Source organism: Sphaeramia orbicularis, chromosome 4, assembly GCF_902148855.1.
Source record: "Sphaeramia orbicularis chromosome 4, fSphaOr1.1, whole genome shotgun sequence".
Classification (NCBI taxonomy): domain Eukaryota; kingdom Metazoa; phylum Chordata; class Actinopteri; order Kurtiformes; family Apogonidae; genus Sphaeramia; species Sphaeramia orbicularis.
Genome location: NC_043960.1, coordinates 5,315,246 through 5,331,108, shown reverse-complemented (window position 1 = coordinate 5,331,108; position 15,863 = coordinate 5,315,246). Strand labels below are relative to the sequence as shown.

General features: G+C 34.2%; 1 protein-coding gene across 1 annotated transcript in view; it reads left to right on the top strand.

The window, feature by feature from the left end:
* Positions 1-328: 328 nt before the first annotated feature.
* The window catches only part of LOC115417650 (rab GTPase-activating protein 1-like), a 115,732-nt gene continuing 100,197 nt past the window's right edge, over positions 329-15,863 (top strand). Inside the window, 1 exon segment of the mRNA XM_030131658.1 lies at positions 329-441. The gene's annotated coding sequence lies outside the window, so the exon portion shown is untranslated.

Here is a 15,863-nt window from a genome sequence, read left to right as displayed (position 1 = left end):
TCTCTGTGTGTGTGTGTGTGTGTGTGTGTGTGTGTGCACTGTTGTGACTGTGGATTAGACACCACAGTCTATATGAGTGACCTGGGGAGTGCTGTTGCACCAGGAATGGGACAAACACAGTGACTTAGCAGTTTGTCGCTGCATGCTTTGTGTCCTAGTTCTGAACTGTCTTTCTTGCAGTTGCTTTAAATCAGTCTCATTTGATATTTAGGAGCACCAGTGAAAAAGTCCAGTTGAAAATGTGCATACATCAAGGCAAACCCCAGTGTGTCGTGTATATGAGTTTAGCTTTGTTTGCGTCTGACGTGTGCATTTCATGTGTGTGACAGGAGTCGGCCCAGGACGTGTGATCACCCGGGACATCCACCGCACGTTTCCCGCTCATGACTACTTCAAGGACTCGGACGGGATGGACAGGACTCGCTCTACAAGATCTGCAAGGTGAGAGGAAGCTGATATGGGCTGGAACTGTGTGATGGATGTGTAGTTTTTAGTTTATTTGTACAGTAGATATAGACAGACTTTGTTGCCCCCTTCCTTAAAGGAAGGCAAGGGGTGTTGTTTTTTGTTTGGTTTATTTCTTTGTTTATATTTTAGGAGCAAAACTATTGTTGAATTCATACCAATTTGAGTTTATAGATTGCCAGTGACCCAGAAAAGATGTGATTAGATTTTGGGAAAAGTACGTCAAACTTCCAATTTTTGTGAATTTTTACAATTTTTTCTTCCCCATTTACTTATAATGGTTGAAATTTGTCTATGCTGTCTATATCTGTGCTGACATCAGCACATGCATAGACATGATGCATCATGGATCAATGCCAAAATAAGCTACCTATGTGGGGGGGGTGTTTGTGTGTCTGGAACCACTTGTTTGTCATTTAGATCACAGATGCAGTGGCTCAGCAGGAATAATACAATAGACACTATTTATGTGATAAAAGAATATGCATACATACATATAAGTATTATCAGTAATAAAAAATGATGGTAACAAGTACAAACAAAAGTGAGCACATTGTAATAGCAAATGAATGGAGTTAGAAGCCAGTGGGGTTAATAGATAGATAGATAGATAGATAGATAGATAGATAGATAGATAGATATAGATAGATAGATAGATAGATAGATAGATAGATAGACTTTATTGATCCTAACTGGGAAACTGAAGAAGCCTTTCCTTAGAAAATGAAACAATCAAAGAAAACCACAGACTAACCCCAATCCAGGCATCAGTTATGCAAAACATAAGACAAAAAACAGTGCAATTTACAATTTTGGATTTTTTTTTCTTTTTTTTACACATTTTTGATAGTTTTTTTTTTTTTTTTTAAAGATTGAAATTTAAGAATCAAAATAGAATATGTATGAAATGTGTCTAATGTTTGATTAAATATGACATGATTATAATAAAAACAAACATAGTTTGCAAAAACTAGTTAAGACTCATATTAACCCCTGGGTAGGCAGGGTACCATGAGTAGGAGGGTCAAGTGTGCAACCGGACAGGGTATTAGTAAGTTTACTTTTTCATTTGTTTTAAATAGTTCCACTTAAACAGTACGTGCAAAACACTTAGGCTCCTTAATGATGTTGCTTCTGCATGGTCTCAATCTATTCATTGAAATTCAACAAAAAAAAAAGAGGGAAATGTGTACAGAATTAAAAACTCATAAAAAAACATAAAACACATGAATTCACAGGAAACAGTCAGTATTTGGTGTGATCTTCCCATGACAAAAAATGCCCAAACTATAGGAAACATATAAGGGAACATAAGTAGCATAACATAGCATAGCATAACAAATCATAACGGAGCATAACAGTATAGCATAGCATAGTAGCATAACGTAAGATAACAGCATAGCATAACAATCATAACAGAGCATAACATAGTATAACAGTAGCATAGTAGCATAACGTAAAATAACGTAGATCATAGCATAACATAATAGCATAACATAACAGCATAACGTAGCATAATGTAATATAGCATAACATAGCATAACATAGCATACCATAGTATAACAGCATAGCATAGCATAACATAGTAGCATAATGTAAGATAACATAGCATAGCATAACTAGCATAATGTAACATAGCATAATAGCATAGCCTAACATAACATAACATACCTAGCATGACCTAGCATAACGTAACGTAACATAACCTAGCATAACGTCATAACCTAGCGTAATGTAACGCAACGCAACGCATGCAGCGCAGCGTAACATAACGTACGTCACAACACAACATAACATAACATCATAACATACATAACCTTTATTGATTCCCTCGAGGTAAATTCAAATGCATGACAGCACAAGACAATAACATCAATACAAAAAATAAATAAAGAGAAGATAAAAAATATAAAACATTTGTTCAAGTCTAAACATCTGACAGTTGTTGAATGAACCTGGTGTAAAACATAAGACTAGTTTAGTAAATCCCATAATATCTGTTCAAGACATGTCAAGTACAAAAGAAGGTCACACTAAATACTGGACACTTCAGTCTGTTTTTTTTTTTTTTTGGGTTTAATACTGATGTACTGTATATTTCAGCTGTATCTCGTCACAGACACTGAAAAGTACAAACATACATTATATTCTAATACTTTTGCTGAAACAATAAACCGACTTTGACATCAGACTTTTGCTCAGGACTGCACATTAAATGCAAATGGCCATGAAAGCGCATAACAAACACTCATGGTTCAGTTGCATGAATAAACCCAGACTCTGTGGCTCTCTGTGGCTCATAAACACACCATCCCGTCCGTTGATACCAGCATATGTTACTGCAAACAGTCGTTTAGCAGTGTGGGGCTCAGTTATACCACCACTCTGCAGGTGAAAAGTAATATCTCCCAGTGAAACATGACTGACAGACCATTTATAAGCCGCACACAGCCGCAGCAAATGTAATCTTCACTGGAAAATCAGCAAGATTCGGTAAGTTCTAGCTGAGCCCGTTAGCTCTGTAGCCCATAACAGCACAATGTTACCTGCCCTTTATACGGATGGATACATTTTATTTCTGCCCTCAGGAAATTTTTTCTTGAGCTCTTAATATAAAATGCATCAGTCGCAATATACAACAATATAAAGGAAGTTATTAAATCAGTATTGTCAGTGGCAGTTTTAGGAAAAGCCATAGATTTAAAGGTGCTCTATGTATATTTGTACTGGGAATGTTAAAAAAGTAAAAAAAAATAAAAATAAAAAAAACAACTCTGGCATCTTTGGCAGAACTTCAGTGTATTGGAGTGTACAGATAGAACTGAATGTATTTATGGGTTTATGTGACCACTAGAGGGAGTAGTGAGTCACTCTGCCGGTCTCTAATCACTGGAAAAAATCTAAATCTTACCAAGTGTATTTTTCTCATTTCTTGTCCAATACTCATCACAGTTAAAATAAGACAGAATCACCTAAAGAGGAACATTTCAGTGGATGTAAGAACTTATTTTAGACAATAGATCTGGAAAAACTTTCTGTATGACGCTGTTTTAATTGTACACCTGTTTTATGTCTTCAATCTGTTCTTGTATTTTTTTTCATTTTTGGTTTTACCCCTGTAAGCAGCTTTGGAAAAGCGTCTGCCAAATGTAAATGTAAATGTAAAATCTTATTTCAAGAAATTGCTTTGCTTGATTAAGCAAAAAAATCTTGAATCAAGCAAAAAATCTTCCAGTGCAACAAGTAAAATTATCTTGGTAAGATTTCTTGAAATAAGATTTTCCAGATCTGTTGTCTAAAAATTAGTTCTTATATCTCACTGAACAGTTCCTCTTTAGGTGATTCTGTCTTATTTTAAGTGTGACGAAATATTTGGACTAGAAATGAGAAAAATACAACTAATAAGATTTAGATTTTCGCAGTGATGGTAACGAAAACTAACACCATGGGGCCTTTGACCAAAACTCGAAAGTGACCAGATTGGATGAGAACCAAAGAAACAACTTTTAGAGTCAAAGAAAAGAAGTGATAAAATAGAAGCTGTTGTTTTCTCCACTGGACACAAATCTAAATGAAAAGAACAGAGTTTGAAGCTGAAATGTCAGTGTTTCATCTACGTGGGTGAGTTTGATTCTGAGGCTTATGAAGTTATTATGGGTGTCTTCTTTCTTTGCTAAGTTGCCGTTTTTGATCCACGGTTCAGACTAAACTGTGACAGTTCTGATCTTGTTTGTTGGATTCCAAACAGATCTTGCCTAAAGCGCGCTATAGAAATCTAGTCCATCGTTTATTATTTTATATTATCTTTCGTTCAGCTACTGACAACACAAACCGAACAGAAAACAGAGGTAATTAGTGGTTTTACTGTGGATGTTTTCAGTCTGAAAACAGAGCTAGCTAACAGAGCTGTAATGTAAACTATCAGCTGATGCAGCACATGAAGATTATAAGACAGTGTTATTTTGACTCAATAACCATCTATGAGTTGTAGTTTGAAGAAAAAACTTGATGATACCGTAATAATGTGTGGAAACAATGAGCTTATCCTTTATTCAGTTGGTTTTCGCTGGTGGTTTTGGTCCTAAGTGTTCTGGTACCGACGTCCCCTGCTGGTGACAGTTTGGAATATATACTACATGGAAACAGTTTCAGTGCCATGTAAGACAGAACAGCAGCAGCAGCAGCAGTCAGAAACCAGCGGTAACACCACTAGAAACAGAGACCAGCTTATTATGACCACTTGAATGGATTTATAACCAACCCTTTACAAACTGAACTGCATTCAGAGTTCTTTGTAACAATTCAGACTGATTAAATGTGACTCTTCACACATTGTAATGACGCATGAGTTGGTCTTTTGTGGTATACTTCCTTTCATTTACCTGTGGGTCTTGATTAATAAGTCGTGTTTGAATTCTGAGCTGTAGTATCTGTAGTTTTGCACATTTAATATCTTACTTATCTCATGCCATGGATGGATGGAGATGGATGGATGGATGGATGGATGGATGGATGGATGGAGGATGGATGGATGGATGGATGGATGATGGATGGATGGATGGATGAGGATGATAGATAGATGATAGATAGATAGATAGATAATAGATAGATAGATAGATAGATATAGATAGATAGATAGATATAGATAGATAGATAGATATATAGATGATAGATAGAATTGTGGAAAAATTTATTAGACCATCCAAAGCATCAAAAACAACAGTTATGTAATCCAGTCCTAACTTCTCTGTGTATCATGTGACTAAAACAGACAGAAAAGAAACATGGAATGTCTAACAGGACTGTTTTTGTCAGTACAGTGTCATATGTTGATGTAAACTGAAGTGATTTTGGTTATTATCAAGAAAACATGGAGAATGGATAGACATCAGATTTTTTAAACTACTATGAGCTATTTTTGTTGTTATCATTATATTTGTCTGAACAAATATACCTTTAGTTGGACCAGGCATTAAAATGAACAAGAAATTGAAGAAAATATGGGTGGTCTAATATTTTTTTTTTTCGCTATTGTAGATAGAGATAAAGGCAATAACTGAAAAAATACAGTAAAATGCCAAACATTGTCAAATACTTGGCATTTTGTTTTTGTTTTTTTTTTTGACATATTTCAGTTGTACTTTGAGACAGTGCATGCAGTCACTATTACCCTTTACAGTAAATAAAATTAAAAATATATATACATGATATAGATAGATAGATATTTTCTTTATATGACTTTTTTTTTAAATGCCACTTTGTTTTGCTTGTTTTAATCATCTAGTTAACCCATAAAGACCCAAACGTCCACTGTCGACCAAAGCATCTACTGATCTAAACTGTTGATTCACTAATCCTGTCAATACATGTAAATAATTGGTATAAAATATAGTTTGCCGTCTTTTCATATTTTAGATTTGATCCATTTGGATGTTGAGAGGCTCCGTAGTTACCTTGGAAACATCTTCCACAACACTGATTCACCAGTAACCCTATGGAGTTGGATCAATGACAGTGGATGGACACACTGGGTTTATGTTCAGTTAATGCTATATTTATTTAAAAAGTCACCTTTTCTTCAGTTTTCTATGTTTTGATATAATAACCTTTGAATTTACTTAGAGTTTTCATGTACATCTAAATTAAATCTAGGAAATTAAATATAGAAAAATCATTTAAAAAAACAGTTATAGCTAATGAATGAAACTTAAATACAGTGATATTATATATTATTATGTTGTTGTTATATTATTATTATTATTATTATTATTATTATTAATATTATTTTATCATCTTCCACAACATTGATTCACCAGTAAAACCCATGGAGTTGGATCAATGACAGTGGATGGACACACTGGGTTTATGTTCAGTTAATGCTATATTTTATTGAAAAAGTCATCTTTTCTTCAGTTTTTTTCTATTTTCATACAATAACCTTGGACTTTGAGCTTTTATGTACATTTTCATAATCAGTCAATTAAACATAGGACATGGAGATTTTCTCTGGAAAAAGTGCCAAATTCAGAGGATACTAGAAGCACTCGGAGAGCGCAGACCTCCGCCAAGGCTGATCAGTGGCCCCCCCCGTGGGCCCCCCCCCCCCCGATCACCACCAAAATTTAATCATTTCTTCCTTATCCCATTTCCAACAAACCCTGAAAATTTCATCCAAATCTGTCCATAACTTTTTGAGTTATGTTGCACACTAACGGACAGACAGACACAAACAGACAAACAACAACAACAAAACCAACAAACAACAACAAACAAACAGACAACAAACAAACAACAAACCACAACACAAACAAACCCTGGCAAAACATAACCTCCTTGGTGGAGTAAATATAATAATAGATGGTGACAAGTCACATAGCAAAGGTTAAATAGAAAAAAGTTGAGAACTGCCACAAAAGTCACACTGGGTCCTTATATGAAATTATTCTATTTCCATTTTTCTACTTATACTCTTATACTCCTCTTAAATTCTTGTGGTATTCAGTGTGGACGGCAAAGTAAGATTTTCATTGTGCAGAGAAACCTGTTTCTTTGCTGTACACATGACTAGGCTGTGTATTTGCGAGAATTTGGCGATACGAACAATCCCAACACCAGGATCACAATGCGATATATCATGATATCACGATAATGTTAATAAGGCGATTTTTTTGGTTTTGTTTTGGTTTTTTTTTGGTTAATCTAAATTGCCCATAGGTGTGAATGTGAGAGTGACTGTTTGTCTCTATATGTTCAGCCCTGCGATGAACTGGCGACTTGTCCAGGGTGTACCCCACCTTCGCCCCTATGTCTGGGATAGGCTCCAAGCGACCCCCGTGACCCTAGTGAGGATAAAGCGGGTTCAGAAAATGAATGAATGAATGTTTCTTTTTTAAAAGATTATTTCGTGGAAAAACTTGTCGTACAGCGTTTGGATAAATAATTTTAAACAGGCAGCTTTACCAGTACAAAAATCACATCAATAAAAATAATCATGTTTTACAGACATTACAGTTTAAGATCCTGCTTAAATGTTCGTATTCTATTGCGAAAGAATGTATAGTTTTCAGTCCCTGAATCATCCAACATCAGAACATTACTTTTGTGCATTCCCAATAAAAAAAACTAACATTTGTCTCTTTCAGACAGTAAAATGTGCTTGTAGGATGCTAGTATACAACAAACAGACAAAATACTCATGTGAATATAAAAATAAAAGAGCACGATGAACAAAAAACAAAAGTGAATCTGCGCCATGTCTGCATTTGAATAAATACCTAAAAATATCGATACAGGATCACGAAGTGAAATATCGCCATGTATCGCAGAACCGATATTTTCTTACACCCCTGCACATGACAATAAAACGCTTTGAAACTCATAATTAGAGCTATCAAAAGAAATTAAACATTTGTCCTGTTTTATATTTTCCGTCCTCGTTGGTCAGTCCTATCTGTCTGTCCGTCTGTCAGTCAAACTGCCTTTTAACATGATAAAAAGCACTGAATAATACAGCGTGTAACATTCTTTATGGCAGGTTTGAACAGAAGGCAAATCTTGATACACACGCTTTCATGCTGTGTTGAAACATTTCGAGGACTTTCCTGCTGAGTATGAAGTGTTTTTCGAGATGAGAAGCTAATTCTAAAATGTATGCTAAGCCTTTGGAGACGTGTGCCCAACCCTGTGAAGTCAGCCATTAGGTTTATTACTGTAGCTCTTGGTAGTCTGGCAAGTCTCACTGTGTTTGGTATTTCAAGTTGCTTGTTCAGTCTACGGTGTGATTGGCGACGTTCGTCTTCGCTGAGGCGTCGACATAAACCCGTCCTACACCTGACATACTGGGCATGCACACTACTCAGTGGACCCTCTGGTTTCCATCCAATTAGAAAACTGGAAGAACATGGTGGTTGTTATGTAGGTGGCAGTTTTAACTTAAATCACCACCAAAATGAGCTCTGAATGTTACATTTTAGGCAAAAATGACACCCCTCGAGCTGCAGTTTTCTGTGTTTTTGGATGAATAAGACCGGTTGTGACTTTTTATTTATTTATTTATTATTTAGCCTTTCTTTAACCACGTTTGGTCCTATTGAGATGAGGGATTATCTTTTTCAAGGGAAGCCTGGCCAAGACGGCAGCGATACAGTCACATCATTACAGTTTACAATAATAAAAGCATTTGCACACACAAAAAAAACATATAAAATCAGTTGAAATATTTAGCCTTGATTCCAGAGCTTTAACCTGTTTAACCTGGCCATATTTTCAGGGGAAAAACCTAAAAAGACATACCCAAAGTAAATGAAGAATTACTCCACAATATAAGGTTCATATGGATGTTCTTGGTGTCTGTGGACATTTAGAGACCTCACAGAATCTATTCCCGTTGTCTAAAATATTGTATCTATTACTATGCCTGAGTAAACTGTAACAAACTAAAGAGAAATTAGAATTTGTTATCCTCGCCTGTTTTTTTTTTTTTTTGGCTGGATTGATGATGATGCATAAATTAATTGTTCATGTTGGAGATTTTTAATAGCGTATATTTCACCCCACAAAGATTAAAAATCATTTTTGAACATTAAAGTTCGCACTAAAATACACTTTTGATGTAGTTTTATTAACATTAGGGTCTAAACTTTGAGCAAAAGTTGAGAAAAACATCCATTAATAATATTTTTATAGTAGATGAATATTAATATAATTTTTTCAGCCGATAGGGCTAAATTAACACTGTCTTTAACCCATAAAGATCCAAACATCCACATGTGGTCAAAATCATCATCTGTGGATCTAAAATGTTTAATACTTGCTGATCCATTAATCCTATCAATACATGTAATAATTGGTGTAAAATACAGTTTATCATCTTTTCATGGTCATCAGATCTGACCCATTTGGACGTTGAGAGTCTTCGTCTTTACCATGGAAACACCGTCATCTTCGACAACATTGATTCACCAGTAAAACCCATGGAGTTGGATCAATGACAGTGAATGGACACACTGGGTTTATGTTCAGTTAATGAGAGATTTGCTGAAAAATGCCACTTTTTCTTCAGTTTTCACTGTTTTTGATGTAATGATCCTCAACTTTAATCTGAGTTTTTATGAGCATCTATATAATCAGTAATTAGATATAGGAAGATACTTGGTTTTCACTGACAAAAATGCAAAATACAAAGGATAATATCATAATAAATTGTAATAAATGACTTCAAAAAAGTTAAATTAAGAAACTGCCATAAACGTAGCACTGGGTCTTTATGGGTTAAAATCAAAACTGTCACCATGAACACATTGCAAAATAATGAAATGCTGGCGTTTTTATGAATGGGCAAACTCATTACATTACACATATATAAGTACAATTTTAAACCTGTTGAATAGTGATTTTATTATTTTATGCAATTGTCTTTGAGGGAATGTACCGTGTATGTCCCTCACACTGTCCTTCTAAATTTAATGAGTTTGATAAGTGTTTAAATGAAAAAAAAAAAAAAAAACTTTTTAGATGTTGTCATTATACTCAAGTTCTTTGATAAAACAATCATTTTGATAGTTTATTTTATTTTCATAATAATTTTTAACATTCTACACTTGTCCTTGAAATTGCTGTCCACCCGGTTACTTTGGGGAACCGCCCCTTTAATAATCTGGTTGATGACATCACTGATGACATCATTATCATTTTGAGTGTTTTCAGTGGACATGGAAACAGTCTATGAGAGCATTCAGAATTAAATTTACATTTCAACATTTTCCTCATTTTGTGTTTGCACTTAGATGTGGTCACGCAGCATGTCCACCCTGTTATCACAAAATATAGTTTAATATAATTTTTTCATAAATTCTAAATATATTTGTTGAACATTACTCAGTCCTCTTCAGAGATGACCTACTTTGCCAACTCAAGGTCCACATGTGGTCATTAATGCTATCTTCAGCCAGAACTGTCCACCCTGTCACTTATTTTTTACATGTTGTAGAAGCCAATGATGTAATAACAGCCAATAACGAAATAACAGCCGATAACGTAATAAATTTGCCATTTTTAAAATGTAATAAGCCAATAACATAATATCTAGCCAACAACATAATAAAAGTCCTGAACCGATACGTAATAACTTTTGGCCAGTAACGTTATAACTTATTGCCTGGTTATTACGTTATTGGCCTGGTAAAAAAATTCTTTGCAAATGTAATAACTGAGCCAATAACGTAATAAGTTGTAACGTTATTGGCCAAAAGCTATTATGTTATTGGTTCAGGACTTTTATTACATTATTGGTCAGATATTACATTTTTGGCCTGTTACATTTTAAAAATGGCAAATTTATTACGTTATCAGCCGTTTTACATTTTCGTTGTTATTACATTACTGGCTTCTACATGTGTTTGTTGGTAACAGGGTAACATATTTGTTTCATATTTTGTGGCCTGCTTGTACTTTATCTGCTTGTAAAAAAAATTTATTAAAATGTGTGAGCTTGATCAACATATACAGCCTACTGTCAACTGAACACATTGAACATAAGGTTAAGAGGTAAATGTCAGGGTTTGGTTTTTCTTTGTACATTTTGAAGTCTGAAAGGCACCTTATAGTCCTATTGACCCTTGTAGATGGAGCTCAGACTAAAGTATCAGAGCTGCAAACAAAAAAAACTTGACTTAATAAACAGAGCTCACTCTTCTGTCCCAGTAAGACCCCCTGTCCTTTTGAAGATCAGCCCCAAATCTCATGCTTAAAATCATGCAGCTTTGCCTTTGTTCTCTAAAATGAACAGGAAGAAATCAGTGCTGTATGGAGAGGTCCCGCCGGACTCACATCCTGAGGTAATTATCTGTGAAGACACACGGTACATTTGATTCACACAAAACCAAGGTCAGCAGAACTGTAATGTATTAAAGCCAGTCTTAATCTGTGTCAGTGTCTGTTCTGTACCTGCAGCCATGAACTGGACTGAGACGGACTCCTGAAGCACAGACATCCTAACATAGATATAGATAGATATATAGATAGATAGATAGATGATAGATAGATTAAAACAGACAGAAAAGAAACATGGAATGTCTAAAACTGTTTTTGTCAGTACAATGCCATAGATACTGATGGAACTGAAGTGATTTTGGTTATTATCAAGAAAACATGTTAAATGGATGGATATCAGCTCTGAAATTAAACTACTATGAGCTATTTTTGTTGTCATTATATTTGTCCAAACAAATGTACCTTTAGTTGAACTAGGCATTAAACTGAACAATAAACTGAAGAAAACAAGGGTGGCTAGTAATTTTTTTCTGCAACTGTGTGTATATATATACATATACATACTACATATCTATATATATATATATAGATATATATATGTATGTTGTGAGTGTGTGTGTATATATATATATTATATATATATATATATAATATAACCATATATACATATATATAACCATATATATATATAAATATGTATACATATGTGTGTATATACATACTATATTATATATATAATATATATATTATATATTATATATAATATATTATAATATATATATATATATATAATATAATATATATGTACACCGCAAACAAAAAGTTAAGGATATTTCTTTTTTTGGGGGGGGGGGGGTCTTTTTTTTTTTGGTCAGTTTTGCCATTTGTAAATAAAACTATGTCTGGTCATAAAAAAAATGTGCTTCAATTCAGTTCACACACAAAAAAGTAAAAAGTGCTGTGGCAAGAATCCCAACTGAAAAAAACAGCCCAAAAATTAAAAATCCTTAACTTTTTGTTTGTAGTGTTGTGTATGTGTGTGTGTGTTTATGTATACATATACACATACATATTATATTAAACTCTCTATTAAGACAGACCAACAATCTGTACAATATATACTAGACACAGACAGATGGATAGATAGACTTTATTTTGAACATAAGAAGGCAAAAGAAATGACCAATTTAAACAGGACACTCTAATATATGGAAATAAATCAACCAAAAAAGAAAGAGGCTTATGAGGTTATTATGGGATGTTCTTATCTTTGCTAAATTGCAGTTAGTTGAACCACAGTTCAGACTAAACTGTGACAGTTCGGACCACGTTTGTTGGATTCAAACAAATCTTTAGTTCAGCTACTGACAACACAAACCCAACAAAAACAGAGGTGATTGGTGGTTTACTGTGGATGTTTTCAGTTTAAAACAGAGCTAAGATAACTGTAGCTAGCTGTAATGTAAACTATCAGCTGATGCAGCATGTGAAGATTATAGACACAGTGTATTTTGAGTGAAAATAAGTGTCTATGAGTTTTAGTTTGAAGAAGAAAACTTGATGATACCTAATACAGATGTGTGGAGACAATGAGCTTTATCCTTTATTCAGTCACTGACTCAGTCTGTGAATACACAGGGTTGGTTCATTGGTGGATTTGGTCCTAAGTGTGTTCTGGTACCAGACGTCCCCTGCTGGTGACAGTTTGGAATATAAATACTACATGAAACAGTTTCAGTGCCATGTAAGACAGAACAGCAGCACAGCAGCCATGAAGAACCAGCGGTAACACCACTCAGAGAACAGAGACCAGCTTATTATGAACCACTTGAATGGATTTATAACCAACCCTTTACAAACTGAACTGCATTCAGAGTTCTCTGTGACAATTCAGACTGATTAAATGTGACTCTTCACACATTGTAATGACGCATGAGTTGGTCTTTTGTGGTATACTTCCTTTCATTTACCTGTGGGTCTTGATTAATAAGTCGTGTTTGAATTCTGAGCTGTAGTATCTGTAGTTTTGCACATTTAATGTCTCACATGTCTCATGCCATAGATAGATAATAGATAGATATAGATGATGATAGATAGATAGATTTTATTTTGAATAAGAAGGCAAAAGAAATGACCAATTTAAACAGGACACTCCAGTATATGGAAATAATCAACCAAAAAAGAAAACAAGTCACACAATGTATAAGTAATTCATTGTAGCTATTTAACAACACTTTATGTCCAAAAAGGAGACGGAACAAGCCGAACTTATATTGTCCCACCCCCAATTTTTACATGATCATAATCTATGATCTATATCATAATCAGCTAATGTATACAGTCTATAACAAAACGAGCCACAGTCATAGAATGAATTAAATTCGTACTTCCACTGTACCAAAGTTCTAAGAGTTTTGGATTTTTCATTATAGTTTAGTTTTATTTAGTTTTGACTTTTTTTCTCTAATTCAGTTAGTTTTAATTTGTTTTAGAGCAGGTTTGCTAGTTTTTATTAGTTTTAATTTTTTTTTTCTAAATACTTAGTTTTAATTTAGTTTTAGTATTAGTTTTATTTTTTTTAATATCTTTTCTTCTCCGGCGAATTCACTTAAATCCCAGACAGAACCAGAATTGTAAAAACATTTTCATTAACCGAATAAATAAAAACTATAATTAAAAGAAAAGAAAAAAACAATGAGCTAACTGAAACTGAATTGTGTAGTTTAGTTTTAGTTTTTTTATATCTTTTTTTCTTCTTCTCCGTCGTATTCAAATAAATCCCAGACAGGACTCTGCTGCTTTCTCCCAACTTCAGTCTCCATGTTTCCAGGTAGAGTGGGGACCAGAAGACGACTGGAAACCACAAGTGACGACAAGTGACGGACCGTCAAGTGTCGTATGGTGCCGCTAGCTAAAATTGCGTGAGCGAAATAAATCGCTTTTGTATCAATCCGACATTGACAAAGACAAAAACAAGGGAATTTATCCATAATTTTTATACGTTTTAGTTAGTTTTGTAAGCACACAGTACAGTTTCAGTTAGTTATAGTTTTTTTCTTTTAATTATAGTTTTTATTTATTTCAGTTAACGAAAATGTTTTTTCAATTCTAGTTTTCGTCATTTCGTTAGTTTTCGTTAACGATAATAACCTTGCACTGTACTTTGGCTTACTTGGAACCTTGATGAAGGTGATACTAGAATTCTGATCTGGTGGCGTCCACTGGTCCCTGCTCTCACGTAGGGTCAACTTCAAAAAAAAAAAAAAAACTTGGCAGAGTTGAGGCAAGATGAACTGAGACAATCAGAGGAGAAGCAGCAGAAGACTGTCCTTCCAAAGCCCTTTCCACAGTCCGACACTGTTTAGATTCTGTCTGCTTCTCCAAACTGGGGTCTACTTTGTACCGAACCACACAAACGAAGCCTTCAGTACTTATCTATGAAATGAACTGAACTGTAAATGAGGTAAAAGGCAAAGTTTGGGCCATTCAGTCATAAAAGTTTACCTTCAGTAATACGTACAAAAGAGAGATCTGTAAACAAGAATCCGAATTAGGTGAACGAGGTGGACAGATGGTATACACATTCACATATCGTCGTACAAGTTATCAACTATATGGACAAAAGTATATGGACACATTGAATTCAGGTGTTTCTTTTCTAACGGGGTCTGGGATACAAAACTATAATGACTAATGCCATTTAATATAGTTTAATATTGGAATAAATATTATTACATTGATTAGTTTGGTTTACATTGTTGTCTTTGCTTCTAAAATGCCTCAGAGATAGTTTTGACTTAATTTCTCTCGACATTGATTTTTTTTTTTTTTTTTAATCCATGACTATGATTTTAAATGTTCTACCTCTAAACTTCTAAAATGTTTCATGCTCTGACTGTAAATAATAATTTTCTACCACAAACCATTTACTTTCTTCACATCTCACTGAGGAAGAAAAATCTCCAATTAAACTTTAACCCTATAACGCCAAACGTCATATTTGATACCTGAGTTTTGAAGCCCTCTACACGATCAGTGTAATTTTTTTTCTTGAAAAACCTGATGTATACAATTAGATACATGCAATACACAGATAATCCACCAGGGGGAGGAATTCATTCACAAAAGGCCTTCCCAGTGACACTACAAGACTGTCATTAATGAGGAAGGAGGAAGAACTTTGACAAGTTTGAAAAGGAATTATTAATTTGTTCATGTTTGTGTTATATTGTTTTGTTTGTTCAAAAATAATAATTTTGAGCATTGAGACTCGATGGATCAAATGATACAAAATTGAAACTCATACATGGAAATTGATATTTGAAAACAACTATTTTTTGGTTGTTCAGAAGGACCAATAAAGGCTCCGGTTTCAAAGAACTGGAATTTTCTGTCAGTGATTTAATGGTTCAGACTTTACAGGGTTAAGGAAATATTGATGTTTATGAACTATATGGACAAAAGTATTGGGACACATCATGTCTACAACTGTAAGATTTCCTGTTGATGATTTGAGATAAGAACATCAATATTAATAATCAATATGATTTGTGAGATGTTTGTAAATTTGTTGTACAAAAAGCTTGAAAGGAGACTAAAAGCAGATGTATATCTGTTGTTGGAGTTAA